Genomic DNA, 13,913 nt, shown 5'->3' with positions numbered 1-13,913 from the left:
TGATTTTTTATTGCTGCCTCAGGGCCTGGGCAGCTTGCAGTCATCAAGTCACCTATGAATTCCCCCACATATCAAAGTGTGCTTGTGGAGAATGAGAGGCCACCTGTTATAAAGTTGATGTTGAACTGGAAGTGAATCTTTCAACACGATGATGATTTAAAGCACACTAGCAAATCACAAAAGAATGGCTTAACATGAAGAAATGGAAGGTGTTGGATTGGCTTAATTAAAGCCTTGATTTGAATCCCATTGGAATGTTGTTGTGGGGATTTGATGTGGGATGTACATGCAAAAAAAACACCTAACAACATCTTGCAACTGAAGAGATTTTGCACAAAGGAGTGGTCAAAAATATTACAAGTCGATGTCAGAGACTGGCAGGCAGTTTTGTAAAATGCTTACAAGAAGTCTTTTCTGCTAAAGAGAGCAATACCAGCTTCTTTGGCCAAGGGTATACTTACTTATTTCCAGCAGTTACAACTATTGATAATTTTGTTGAATAAACTGATTGAAAAGACATTTTTTCTACATCACCATTACCTGTAGGCACTGTTTGCCTGAAGATCTAATGTTTGCTTGTTCAAATATGTTGAAAAAGTCATCAATTTTCATGGTGTAGACATACTTTTTCTCACATGACTGTATATTTTCTTTATGATTAATAACACATAATTAATTTTAACAATTTAAAAATCATTTTTCTTTTCTTTTGCATTTGATAATGATGCTTCAACTAGAATTTTCAATGTAAAAAGATATTTTGATCATGGACTTACCAGAAAACATCCTTCAAATACTTTTCTGTAGTTATTTTATGAGTAAATGCATGACTGTTACATATTTAAAGACTTTTTTTAACCGAAGAAGGGGTTTTTAAGCGTGAGTACTGACAAGTTAGTTAAGTGATTTTTTGAGAATGACACAAAATGTAGGAAACTGAGAACTAACTGGTGGCCATAGTGACCAAATGCTGTTTAATACGGCAGTATTGTGGTGGCCTTTAAAGTAAAATATTGTACATTTTTAGACATTTAATTACGCTAGTTCTTTATATACGTTCAGGTTTTATTGAACTGGTTCTGAAATAAAAAGATGTTTTGCAGTTGACAATCCTTTAATTGACGTAAAATCAGAGTAAAGACAATTATGTAAATATGTTCGTTTTTTGGCGTTGATACATGTTACTTAATAACTAACTAACCTGAGGTAACCAAAGTCCAACTATTCAAGATGCAGCTGACGGATTGCCAGTAGTAGGACGTGGTTTATGTCTCGTCTCTCGCCCGTCCCTCTGTCGCTCTCTCTCTCTCTCTCTCTCTCGCTCGCTCACTCACTCACTCACTCACTTACTTCCCGACAGAGGAGGAGGACCTGAGAGGAATGTCAAATGTCGATCGATGACTCGGAGCTCCAGTCAAGTCTCCGGGCTATTGTCATCTTGGGCCGATTATATGTGCCTGGAAAGACGAAGAAAACATACTTCGCTGAAAGACAAGTGCTCAGGAGTTTAAAAAGCTAAAAAAAGAAACCAACCAGCTGAAATGAGGGGCAGAAATGAACGGTAAAGAGAAATCGTACCTTATTATTTAATTATTTTACTTTGTCGTGGTTTCTTTCACGACTCAACTTTTGAAAAGTGTACCCCTAAGTTAGCATTCTGTCATTACGGACAAGAAGCGTTTAAAGTAAATGTCAAAGTGAGCAGTATACTTGAGTGCGTCTTTTTACACCGTATATGTTTTTGTTGTCTTCGTTTGTTGGTAAAACGTCAGACATTTAGCTGCCTTATCATAACGAGTTCACCCGCATTGTCTAATAAAGTGAGAGGATCTCCGTGCTTTGTCGTTTGGTTGCTTCATTTTCGGATGAGCAAAAACAGTGAATTGAATCTCTGCTGTAATTTTGTTGTGTTTAATTATTTAAAACATTTGGATGATGTTCAGTTTTCTTGTGCCAGTGTGACAATAGCAGCGATTTACCAATGATTTTTTTTACTTCTTTGTACACATTTATTTTTTTTCGCTCGTCACAAATGCAAAACGTACGAAAGAGTGGGCGGGATGAGATTTTAATGGAGACAATTCTAAGTTTTAAAATGAATGTTCTCATTTCTTATTAGGAGAAATTTCTCTGCTACATTCCATACTTTTATTTTCTGTAAATTTTGTAACTTAACTGGGCCCTTTTTTAATCCCACGTGCCGCTTTGTTTTTACTGGTAGATACAGGTGGCATTGGCAGAGCTTAACCCATAAAACGGACACGTGATATAAGAATTCAGTCCGGTCCTGTGGCTTTCACTCTTGAAAAATGGGTGGATGGATATTTACTCGTTAGCACATTTTTTACAGGCATTTCGCATCTCATTAATCAACATTAGTGTATCCCTGCTGTGGTTTAAACACGATGTGACGACCGCCACACCCCAGCCGCCCCATTTCTAGACATGTATTTTTATAGCGAGAGCCGCGGTTTGCCTCTGGTTACGCAGTTGGAGACGTGGACTAAATTGGCAACATTGTGGTTTAAAGCACACTTTTTTCAGCCACAGCGGGCATAACTTTAAAAAAAAATATTTACGATTCTTTTCTGTATACGACTATATTATTATTGATCAAAAATATTACAGTAAGAAATATAAAATATTTGGTAGTGGTGTGTGCTACATCAGCACCAGGTGACTGAAATACATTTTCCAGTAGGACAAGGAACTAAAATGACAATGAGATAAATAGTGTCAGGAGTTTATGATTAAAAGCAATAACAATAAAGGAAGTATTTTTTGTAAATTTGATCATTTTAAATATGGCCTATGGTTCATTTAACCAAATTAGTAGGTAAGGAGTGAGTTCATGCAGTGTTTTTATAAAGGCTTGAGGTTTTTTTTATTTCAATGTTTGTCTATATTTTGATCTGCAACTAATCCCAAAGATATTTGTCTGTTGATTGTGATTTGTTACAGATTGAAGGCTTTCTGAACATGATCACTAGGTGCTTGCGGTCCATTAGACTTAATGCTGTGATTTGCATGACCAGGAAGTGTTGTACAAAACAAAACATTAAGTGTTTAAAAATGGCAAGTAAAAAAGTAAAACTGTAGTTGCAGGCTTGTCATTTATGCACCACCACAGGCTTTAACCAGACAGTGACTACAGCATTAGCATGGCTTCGCTTGGACATTATGTGGCCAGTTCAAGCTTAGTAGCAAGTTTTACGGTTTGCTGTAAGAACATTTTGGGGAAAGACCAGTTGGTCACAAGTTGATGGTGAAAAACCAATGTAATCGAAAGATACACTGAATCCATTTAATGCAGATGAACCCTTTCACTTTTTTTAATCCAGATGCAAATAATAGAGCTTGAGTTTTGCAAAGCCTTATGTTTTGACTAGAGGTGGAAAATCTAAGACAAGTTTGGATGTCTGTTTGCTCCTTAAAACAATATAATCTTTTATTGTTCTGTCTGTGGACAATTGGTAGTTATGAATGACTGCATTGTATGGCATCAGATTTCCTTTTAACTAGCTTTAGTGACTGCTATTAGGGGGATATAAGGAACATCTTTATTAGCCTTGCTAAATTACTTTTTTATACCCTTGCCATTTACAGTATATTATAAAAGGTAACATAATTAAGCCTGACCAAAAGTAAGGCATTGATGAACTTTGCTAGCTGTTTCAGAAGTAATCCAGTAAATTGCAAATTAAAATAAAATTTGCAACCTCAAGTAGGTGAGAAGCTAAATGAAAAGAATACATTTTAAGTAGCAAAATGTAATTAATAAATATTGGATTATGCAAGCAGTTCCTCATCTAGCACATATACGCAGTCTGTTTAATTATTTGGGTATTCAAGTTTGCATGCATTACATCTTGCTGTGCAATACGTTTATATGGTTAATTTAAGGATCATAACATTTTTCATTCTTATTTGTCAACTTTATCAAGTAAGACATGTTAAACTATTGCACATTCTTTCTTATGTGCCAATGTACAATAAGACTAATTTAGTCATTTCAATACTGCCATATTCTAAACCAGCAAGATCAGTTCTACAAACATCCACCACGTAACTGAACTGTGCATGTTTAACTCCGCACTCCATTTTGTTTCATTGTGTTGATCTTGTTTGGACTGTGTAGGTCACCAGGCCAGAAAGTGCTATCCAGTGAATGCCATTCCTGTGTTTAACTTCTGGAGTTAATAATGGTCTGCTTCATATTCTTAGTTAGGTTCAGCTGGGTGTTTTTTAAAGTCATGCAGCAATCAATGTTGAGTCACTGCTTGCCTTTACTCTGTCTTTGATAAGGTTATTAAAGACTGTCCAACTAGGGCTACAGGCCTCCTTTCAAATTTAAGGATTGTTGTGAAGCATAAGGTCTTCTGTTTATTCCAGTACTAGAAAAATACCCGTGCTTCGCAACGGAGAAGTAGTGTGTTAAAGAAGTTATGAAAAAGAAAAGGAAACATTTTAAAAATAACGTAACATGATTGTCAATGTAATTGTTTTGTCACTGTTATGAGTGTTGCTGTCATCAAGGATTTGATTATCATTATTTCTTTCAGTCAGGTTCGTATTTGGAGGATGTGTTGCGTTCAAGTTATATTCCGTGTTTGTCAACCATTGTAAAGATAACAGGTTTCATTCATCGAAGTGATCACTACCCAAATCGGTACTCGTAAATCTAAGATGTTTAACAGGCATTCCTGGTATTAAGTTGTGGATTTGCCTGCAAATATTTAGCGGCAGCATGTCTATGAACTTAATTTAAACTTAAGCTTTACACCTTGCTTTCCTATTGATATGTCTACAAAGGCTTGTTCAGATTCAGAGGGTTGTTCCTTTCTTACTGCATCAATAAACCGCTCGTCTTCCTCTTTATCTGAGACATCACACACTGCATGCACGGGTTTACCTTTCCCAGTCCTGCAAAGTCAGTTCACATGAGCTGCTCGGAGTACATGCATCGAAGCTTCTCAGCTGTGCTTGTGCTATCTCGTGTGATGTCCACGGCTTTATTTAATTTTAGCTCAGACCCGGCACTTAAAAGTTTCTCTCGCACTTTTGCTGAGTTTGTGCCAAACACTATTTTATCCCTGACCATCTCATTTTCGTTTGCATAAGCGCAGTCCTTCACCAGCAATTTTAACTCTGTTACAAAGTGATCAAAAGTCTCGTTGATACACTGCGTCTTCTCATTAAACTTGTATCTCGCGAATATCGTATTTGTCGTAGGCATGACAAACGCCAGCGGCAGCGTGTCTGTGAGCTTAATTTAAACTTTAGGTTTACACCGTGCTTTGTTTCCACAGTAGCTGCACTTATGAATATGCTTGTATGCGTCACTCGTTTCATATTCTTTTGCTGCCTTCTCAATTGTGTAATGCGTTTTTTGAACAGGTTTCATTCATCGAAGTGATCACTACCCAAATTGGTACTCGTGAATCTAAGATGTTTAACAGGCATTCCCGGTATTAAGTTGTGGATTTGCCTGCGAATATTTAGCGGCAGCGTGTCAATGAACGTAATTTAAACTTAAGCTTTACACCTTGCTTTCCTATTGATATGTATACAAAGGCTTGTTCAGCGTCAGAGGGTTTCCGCAGAAGCTGCACTTATGAATATGCTAAGCACAGCCCTTCACCCGCGAATATTTACCTTATATGGGCAGGCACTCAATTACGTGGGAGGCGTGATGATGCGGGACGCAACTCTGCCTCGCATGGTGATCGAGCTGCAGGCTATGGCCATATATATGGACGTAAATAGGTTCCAGTTATGACCGTTGCGTGTAGAATTTCAGAATGAAACCTGCCCGACCTTTGTAAGTAAGCTGTAAGGAATGAGCCTGCCAAATTTCAGCCTTCCACCTACACGGGAAGTTGGAGAATTAGTGATGAGTCAGTCAGTGAGGGCTTTGCCTTTTATTAGTATAGATAATGATTCTAGAAGAAAGTCAGTGTGACTCTTTAATGTTGTGTGGAAGGTGGCAATGGTGCAACTGGACTGGCAGACTACAGTAGTTGTCTTCATTTCCCAAAAATGGGACTACAGAGTGTGTTTTCTAAGTGTTTTATCTTCTCGGACACTTTGGGGAAAGGTCAGCAGTAAAATATAAGAAATGTGACTCCAACTGCTACTCTGATATCTGATTTAAAGGTAATAATGCACAGCCTTTATTGGCTGTTGAACACTTGACTAACAGTTTGCGTGGATATTGTAAGGGTCAAGGGCTTTGGATGGAAAAGGCCAAGTTGGAAAAGATATTTTGTAGGGTTTGGAGTATTTCAATCCACTGCTGTGCTCCTTCTGTATTTGTAGAGCTAGAATTGATCAAATCAAATCAGTTTAAGGTGAATAAACACTCCCATAGGCTTATGTTTTTTGTCTCATTTGCTTGTGACCCATATCTTCCCCTCTAGGTTCCTCTTCAGGTAGTTTTGGAGATGGTACACCAAATATAATAGTTTATTTGCTCTAGGGTATAATTGCTTCAATCATCACTAAGAGTAAAGGACAAGGGTTGAATTTTATTTTGGACAAGGGGCGATTCTCCCATGTATTTTCAAAGGGGGGGGTTCTTAATTTGGGGGTTATTTCAGAGTAGGTTTGATATAATCATCAATGACTACCTCACTTATGTGCACATACTCAGTTTATTCATTTTGTGTTCAGTAATTGGAAAAACAAATACTGCTTAAATGTACAGTATATCAGTAGATAGATAGATAGATAGATAGATAGATACTTTATTAATCCCAAGGGGAAATTCACAAGTACAATTCATCAGTACAGCTAGAAATAAAAAATAATAAGATATTTCAGTAAACCTTAATTTTAAAACCTCAAAATTATTTAAAAAAAAACTTTTTTTTTTTTTTTAACCTCAAGTTTGTCAACACGTCACTTTTTAATGACTCTGGTTTATGATGTTTTCTAGTCTATGATTTAGAACTGCATAACAACACTTAATGAAAACAACAGTTTACAATTCCTGCTTTCAAAAACTACTGATTGTATAATTTTTCCAATCTCCTCCTCCTCCTCCTGTTTTTCTTCCATTTTTTAGTAAAAAAAAAAAAAAAAAGTAATTGTAAGACTGACTTTATGCAGTGAAACTTCTCAAATTACTGTAACAACTGTCTTTTTTTTCCCCCTCACGTAAGCAGTCAGATGTTTGCTGTGACTTGTGCCATTGGGTTCATCCAAAATTACCCATAAAGCAGAACTTTGATAATGTACTTCTAATTTAAGGCTGCTTCCAAATCACTTATGTGCCATTTGTGGTTTGATTGCATTTTCAGATTGTCATTGTACTAAAGACCAGTTGTTTGGCTTCAAAAACACAATGAGCATAATAATTTTGCTAATTTATGTTCATCAGATTACTAAAGTGTTTTAGTAACCCTGCTAAGAGCACCACTGTGATTATGTTCTGCTATTACCATATATGAAATCTTATCATTAGAGTTACCTATCATGTTTCAAAGTGGTGTTTTCAACAGATATATAAAGATATCCAGCAAACATGGAGTTTTGGAAACATTTAACCAGTCATTTTATTTTGGGTAATAAGGATAAGGGTGGGTATGTGTGTGTCTGTATCCTGCATTGAGTTGGCATCAAAGGTTCATTCCCACCAAATGTCTAGTGCTGCCATGATAAGCATTAATTACCTATAAACTATGAACGGGAAAATGGATGGCTGGACTGACGACTGTTGCAACATCTTATACATTCAGAGGACGAATCCAAAGACACTGTTGCCTCTGTTTTTGGACTGATGACTGTCTTTATCTTAATCGTATGCTTTGGCTAATAAATAAATGAGATTGTAAGTATAAGCAGCTAAAATTAGGTTCCACTTCAGAAATGCAGGGCTCACTCTCTGCTTTAGGGTGATTTAGTTTATCAGTCTTGGGGAATGTCAGAGTGAGAAGAGTAACTGCTGATTGAGTTTGGGCATCTACGATGAATGCTCCTTTGGCACCAATTGTGTTGGTATACTGGGCACAACATAGGGGAAGGAAATACGGGAGGGTTTGTGTTTCTGAGGTGGCTTGGGGGCTCTAGGGAATTCTCCAGGAAGAGCTGGAGACTGTTGCTGGGGAAAGGGAGGTCTGATCAGACTGCCTCAGCCTGTTACCACGGCGACCCTCACCAGAGCAAGCAGATGGAAAATAAGAATGAAAAGAATGAGAGGTGAATGAATGAATACATGCAAGTATTAGTAGATTTTCCATTTAATTAAATTAGCCTTTCTTAAATGGGTGAAGTATGCCTTGAAAGGATGTGTAAACTTGGATAGTAAAACAAATGTACCACAGGGCTTATTAATAATTTTGAAGGTGCAATGATTAATTGGTATGACTATTTCTGCTCTATAAGAGTTTGAAAAAAATTTAAGGTGATTTGATTTTCTACTGAAAAATGTCTTGGTCGATCAGATGTAATTATTCAGGGTGAGGATAAACATGTAATTATAATTATCATTTACTACATTTACTCTCAATGGCTATTCTTGGGTAAAACAAAGAAAGCAAAATGTGTTTAGTATAGATGTTAGTGATGTCAGTTCTAATGTCTGCAAAATCTAAGACAATACTTAGTCAGATTTTTAAAATATTGAGTGACTCTTAACCGTATGAAAGTATTGTTCAGCAAGATGTGTCTACTGCTATCTACCAAGTTGCTTAATAGATAGGTAGGTTGCCTATTATGGAAAAGTTAAAAAGTGGCACCTTGATCAAATATAATTTTACTTTAATCTAAACAATTGCTCAGCATGAAAATAACAGTTCATTAACAGTATGTTTGCGGATATTGCTTATGACTTTCAAGTTATCATAGAGCACAGAAAATAGACAACAAATCAGCATGCTACTTAAAGATATCCTAAAGTAATTCTGGGAAAAAAAGAAAAATTGAAGGCAAGCAAATGCACAAATCTTGAAATTTTGAGAAATTATAAATCTTTTATAATCTGAAGAATGTGCCAGTGGCCTCTAATTGAGTGTGCTCACTTTTCTTTGAAGAGATTGTAGGATGCAAGTGGGTTTTGTGTTATATGTTGAGATCTGTCTGGTGTTTTTTAGCATAGAGGAATTACAATTATGATTTTAAATTCCATTTTTTTATTTCAGTTGTCATTTGTTGGCATATCATTTTTGTTGTTAAAATATATATTTTACTGTGTGCAGTTCAATAAGGGGCTAAATATTTTGCATTTATGAAAGAATAATGTGATCATTTGAAAGCGACATCATTGCAACTTAGCATAATTTTATAATGGCTCATTCTGTCTTTCCTTGTCCACATTTTTGGCAAATAAAGGTTGCTGTTTGCCTAGAAATAATAAGTAAATAACCTTGTGATGTAAGATTATTTTGCAAGTATCTGTTATGCTATTATTGAGCATTTCATAGAAACTAAATGTAAACATTTGAAGTTTGCTGTTTTCACTGACATTACAGGGGGTGTATAGCTTTGTGAAGCATTGTGTTGCATTCTCTCCTTTTTTTTATCCTGATATGTTTTTGTAGCTGACTTAATGTTTGATGTCTGGAAAATTTTACGCTGAAATCTGGATCTTATCTGGAATAAAGCACAAGCATTTTTGAATTGGGTAGTCTTTTTTTTTTTTTTTTACCTTTTGCACTGAATGTTAACTTCCTACCAAACTGTAATTGATTGCACCCATTTTTACAATAGTGTAATATTTAAGGACAAATCAGACAACCTAAAAGCAAGTTAAAACATGAACAGTGTGAAAATTCTATAAACAAGTCCAAAATTCCAAAAATATTGAATAATATAAAATTGATAAGTTTAAACCGAAATCATAATATCTTAAAACATTTTGAACTGTACAAAGAAGTAGAAACAACAAATAATGAAGAGTAGTGCATACACAACATTAGATTCGGGTGGTGATTTTTATCTTACTAAAACTGAGGCGTCACAAGTGTGTTGTTCACCTTAAACATAACCTTCAGTGATTTGTAATTGACCCAGAGTTCTAAGTTTCACAATATTCTTTCACCTCTCTTAATTTCAATCTGGCACAGAAAGGGACTAGTTCACTGTTACCTTTAGGCTTTTTTCATAAGGAGTACTTGCAAGTTTTTGATCCCTATTGTGTAATTATATCTAATACTAGCTAAATACCCGCAGTGGAGAAGTAGTGTGTTAAAGAAGTTATGAAAAAGAAAAGGAAACATTTTAAAAATAACGTAACATGATTGTCAATGTAATTGTTTTGTCACTGTTATGAGTGTTGCTGTCATATATAATATACAAACCGGATTCCAAAAAAGTTGGGACACTAAACAAATTGTGAATAAAAACTGAATGCAATGATGTGGAGATGGCAAATGTCAATATTTTATTTGTAATAGAACGTAGATGACAGATCAAACATTTAATCCGAGTAAATGTATCATTTTAAAGGAAAAATATGTTGATTCAAAATTTCACGGTGTCAACAAATCCCAAAAAAGTTGGGACAAGTAGCAATAAGAGGCTGGAAAAAGTAAATTTGAGCATAACGAAGAGCTGGAAGACCAATAAACACTAATTAGGTCAATTGGCAACATGATTTGGTATTAAAAGAGCTTCTCAGAGTGGCAGTCTCTCAGAAGCCAAGATGGGTAGAAGATCACCAATTTCCACAATGTTGCGCAGAAAGATAGTGGAGCAATATCAGAAAGGTGTTACCCAGCGAAAAATTGCAAAGACTTTGCATCTATCATCATCAACTGTGCATAACATCATCCGAAGATTCAGAGAATCTGGAACAATCTCTGTGCGTAAGGGTCAAGGCCGTAAAACCATACTGGATGGCCGTGATCTCCGGGCCCTTAACACTAGAATTACCAGAGCCTACGAAAAGACTCGTAATTCCGTCCCACCTTAAATCGCTTCTTAAATCCCTTCACACCTCTCCAGCGCCTTTGTCTTCTAAATGTGCTGATAAAGAGAAGCTTGGAGCAGCCGGCTATTCCATCCCCCCCACCAATTTAGAACGTGCACGAACTTCTCTCAGCTCATGCCTTGATTGAGTATCTTGGAGTGAAGTGGAGTTTTAGAGTGGAAATAATAGATCGTTGTTTGGAACACACGCATTTCATGTCTGTTCCGTTTCTACAGTAATCTGTGTCAACACATTGTTAAAACAGAAACGTTTTTTATATTCTAGTAGTAGATGACAAAATGTAGGCATAAACTGTATAATGTATGAAGCCTGAAGTCCAAATAGCAAAGAAACATTTTCACAAGAATAACACAATTGCGCTTTTATTCAAAAATATAACTGCAGAAACAAAAAGCCTTAACATGCGACATTGACAGCAGTTTATTGTAACTGCCTCCGTGGTTCAATAGACTCAGCCCCGCTTGGTTCAAGAGGTCACGAGTTTGATCCTGCCCCTCCGTTTTGAGAAGTAAACTGCTCTTAGTCTTACTGTTTTAGAATAAAAGCATACATTTGATTTCAGTCTGTAACAGCCGGTGCAATTTATGATCCTTGTAAAGGTTAGCTTTTTTTTTTCTTCACTTTTCATTCTCTCAGTCGCGTTCAGAATCAATCCATACAACCCCATCTGACACGGCTGTTTTCACTAAAGACGCGCTATAGCTCTGCAGTGTACCACGATGCATACTAACGCCAATACCCCCATCCCCGGTTCTGACACACAAACGCTGGCGAAGCTGCCTTCTTCGTATCTCACCGTCACTTGCTTTTCTTTTTATTCAGTTTTATTGAGTGTTCCTGCCAGTCCCCGCATGTTGCTGTATGCTGTTTCTTTTGTACTCCAGGACATGCAGAGGAAAGAATGGTAAAGACCAGTAACTTCAGCACTATATGCAATCATCAGACACTCCCCATCTGCCCGTGTCGTTCAAACACAGGAACATATATTGGTGTAAAAGTATAACAAAAGTGCACTTTTATTCAAGTGCACTTTTTCCATCGCCTTTTCCTGTAAGAAGCAATGTACACACTTCTCTCTATGCTGTGGTTTCTATTACACACCTGAAAGAAAGAGACAATATATGTGAAAATATAATCGCACTAATGCAATATTATTTGAAACGAACAGCGTCAGATCGGGTGTGAATTTATGCAGGAACTGGAAATTCTCTGATGCGGGACCTTCCCCCAGGGAAGAAAGTACAGTGTCAGGTGCTCATTCAGTGTAATAGAAACCATAGCACAGAGAGGTGTGTACACGGCAACAAGTACACGTGTCGTAAATGTAGGAAGGACGGTCCTTGGGTGTGTGGGAACTGTTAATATTTGAATGTGATGATTTTATATAGCACGGAATGAAAATCTGCACTTCTTAGCATTGCACCATGCAAGCTGTCGTATCAATCGCCTACTGTAACTTGCTTTCTTTTTCTTGGTTATACAGGTAGTTTTGAATAAAAGTGCACTTGTTTTGTTTGCGAAATGAAGTGTCTGCTGCACTTTTCGTGGCATTACACGTGTATTTTTGAGCATGCTAAAGCAGTAAACATAAGTATTGAAAAGTATAACAAAACAACGGGCAGATGGGGAGTGTCTGATGATTGCATATAGCGCCGAACTTACTGCTCTTTACTATTCTCTCCTCTGCATGTCCTGGAGTACAAAAGAAACAGAATACAGAGCGCTATAGCTCTGCGTTGTACCACGATGCATACTAACGCCCCCACCGGTTCTGACACACAGGCGCTGGCGAAGCTGCCTTCTTCGTATCTCACCGTCACTTGATTTTCTTTTTATTCAGTTTTATTGAGTGTTCCTGCCAGTCCCGCATGTTGCTGTATGCTGGATATTTTCACATGTATTGTCTCTTTCTTTCAGGTGTGTAATAGAAACCACAGCATAGAGAGAGTGTGTACATTGCTTCTTACAGGAAAAGGCGATGGAAAAGTGCACTTGAATAAAAGTGCACTTTTGTTATACTTTTACACCAATATATGTTCCTGTGTTTGAACGACACGGGCAGATGGGGAGTGTCTGATGATTGCATATAGCGCCGAAGTTACTGGTCTTTACCATTCTTTCCTCTGCATGTCCTGGAGTACAAAAGAAACAGCATACAGCAACATGCGGGACTGGCAGGAACACTCAATAAAACTGAATAAAAAGAAAAGCAAGTGACGGTGAGATACGAAGAAGGCAGCTTAGCCAGCGCTTGTGTGTCAGAAACCTTGGGTAGCGTTAGTATGCATCGTGGTACACTGCAGAGCTATAGCGCGTCTTTAGTGAAAACAGCCGTGTCAGATGGGGTTGTATGGATTGATTCTGAACGCGACTGAGAGAGTGAAAAGTGAATTAAAAAAAAAAAAAGCTAACCTTTACAAAGATCATAAATTGCACCGGCTGTTACAGACTGAAATCAAATGTATGCTTTTATTCTAAAACAGTAAGACTAAGAGCAGTTTACTTCTCAAAATGGAGGGGCGCAGGATCGAACCCGTCACCCCTTGATTCGCAAGCGGGGGCTGAACCTATCGAACCACGGAGTCATTACAGTAAACTGGTGTCAATGTCGCATGTTAAGGCGGCTTTTGTTTCTGCAGTTATATGTTTGAATAAAAGTGCAATTGTGTTATTCTTGTGAAAATGTTTCTTTGCTATTTGGACTTCAGGCTTCATACATTATATAGTTTATGCCTACATTTTGTCATCTACTACTAGAATATAAAAAAGTTTCTGTTTTAACAATGTGTTGACACAGATTACTGTAGAAACGGAACAGACATGAAATGCGTGTGTTCCAAACAACGATCTATTATTTCACTCTAAAACTCCTCTTCACTCCCAGATACTCAATCAAGGCATGAGCTGAGAGAAGTTCGTGCACGTTCTAAATTGGTGGGGGGATGGAATAGCCGGCTGCTCTTTATCAACACATTTAGAAGAC

At 37.1% G+C, this 13,913-nt stretch overlaps 1 protein-coding gene across 7 annotated transcripts in view; it reads left to right on the top strand.

Annotated features, from left to right (window-relative positions):
• Positions 1-1,405: 1,405 nt before the first annotated feature.
• pam (peptidylglycine alpha-amidating monooxygenase) overlaps positions 1,406-13,913 on the top strand; it is a 402,733-nt gene continuing 390,225 nt past the window's right edge. For 3 of the 7 annotated variants that reach the window (XM_039758910.1, XM_039758908.1, XM_039758906.1), the window contains exon 1: positions 1,407-1,561. The gene's annotated coding sequence lies outside the window, so the exon portion shown is untranslated. Of the gene's footprint in view, positions 1,562-13,913 lie in introns of all 7 variants that reach the window. The other 4 variants (XM_039758914.1, XM_039758912.1, XM_039758911.1 and 1 more) reach the window with 2 other exon arrangements.

The sequence above is a fragment of the Polypterus senegalus genome, chromosome 7 (genome assembly GCF_016835505.1).
Source record: "Polypterus senegalus isolate Bchr_013 chromosome 7, ASM1683550v1, whole genome shotgun sequence".
Lineage (NCBI taxonomy): Eukaryota > Metazoa > Chordata > Cladistia > Polypteriformes > Polypteridae > Polypterus > Polypterus senegalus.
Note: the sequence above shows the minus strand (reverse complement) of the source record. Positions and strands in the feature narration are given on the sequence as shown.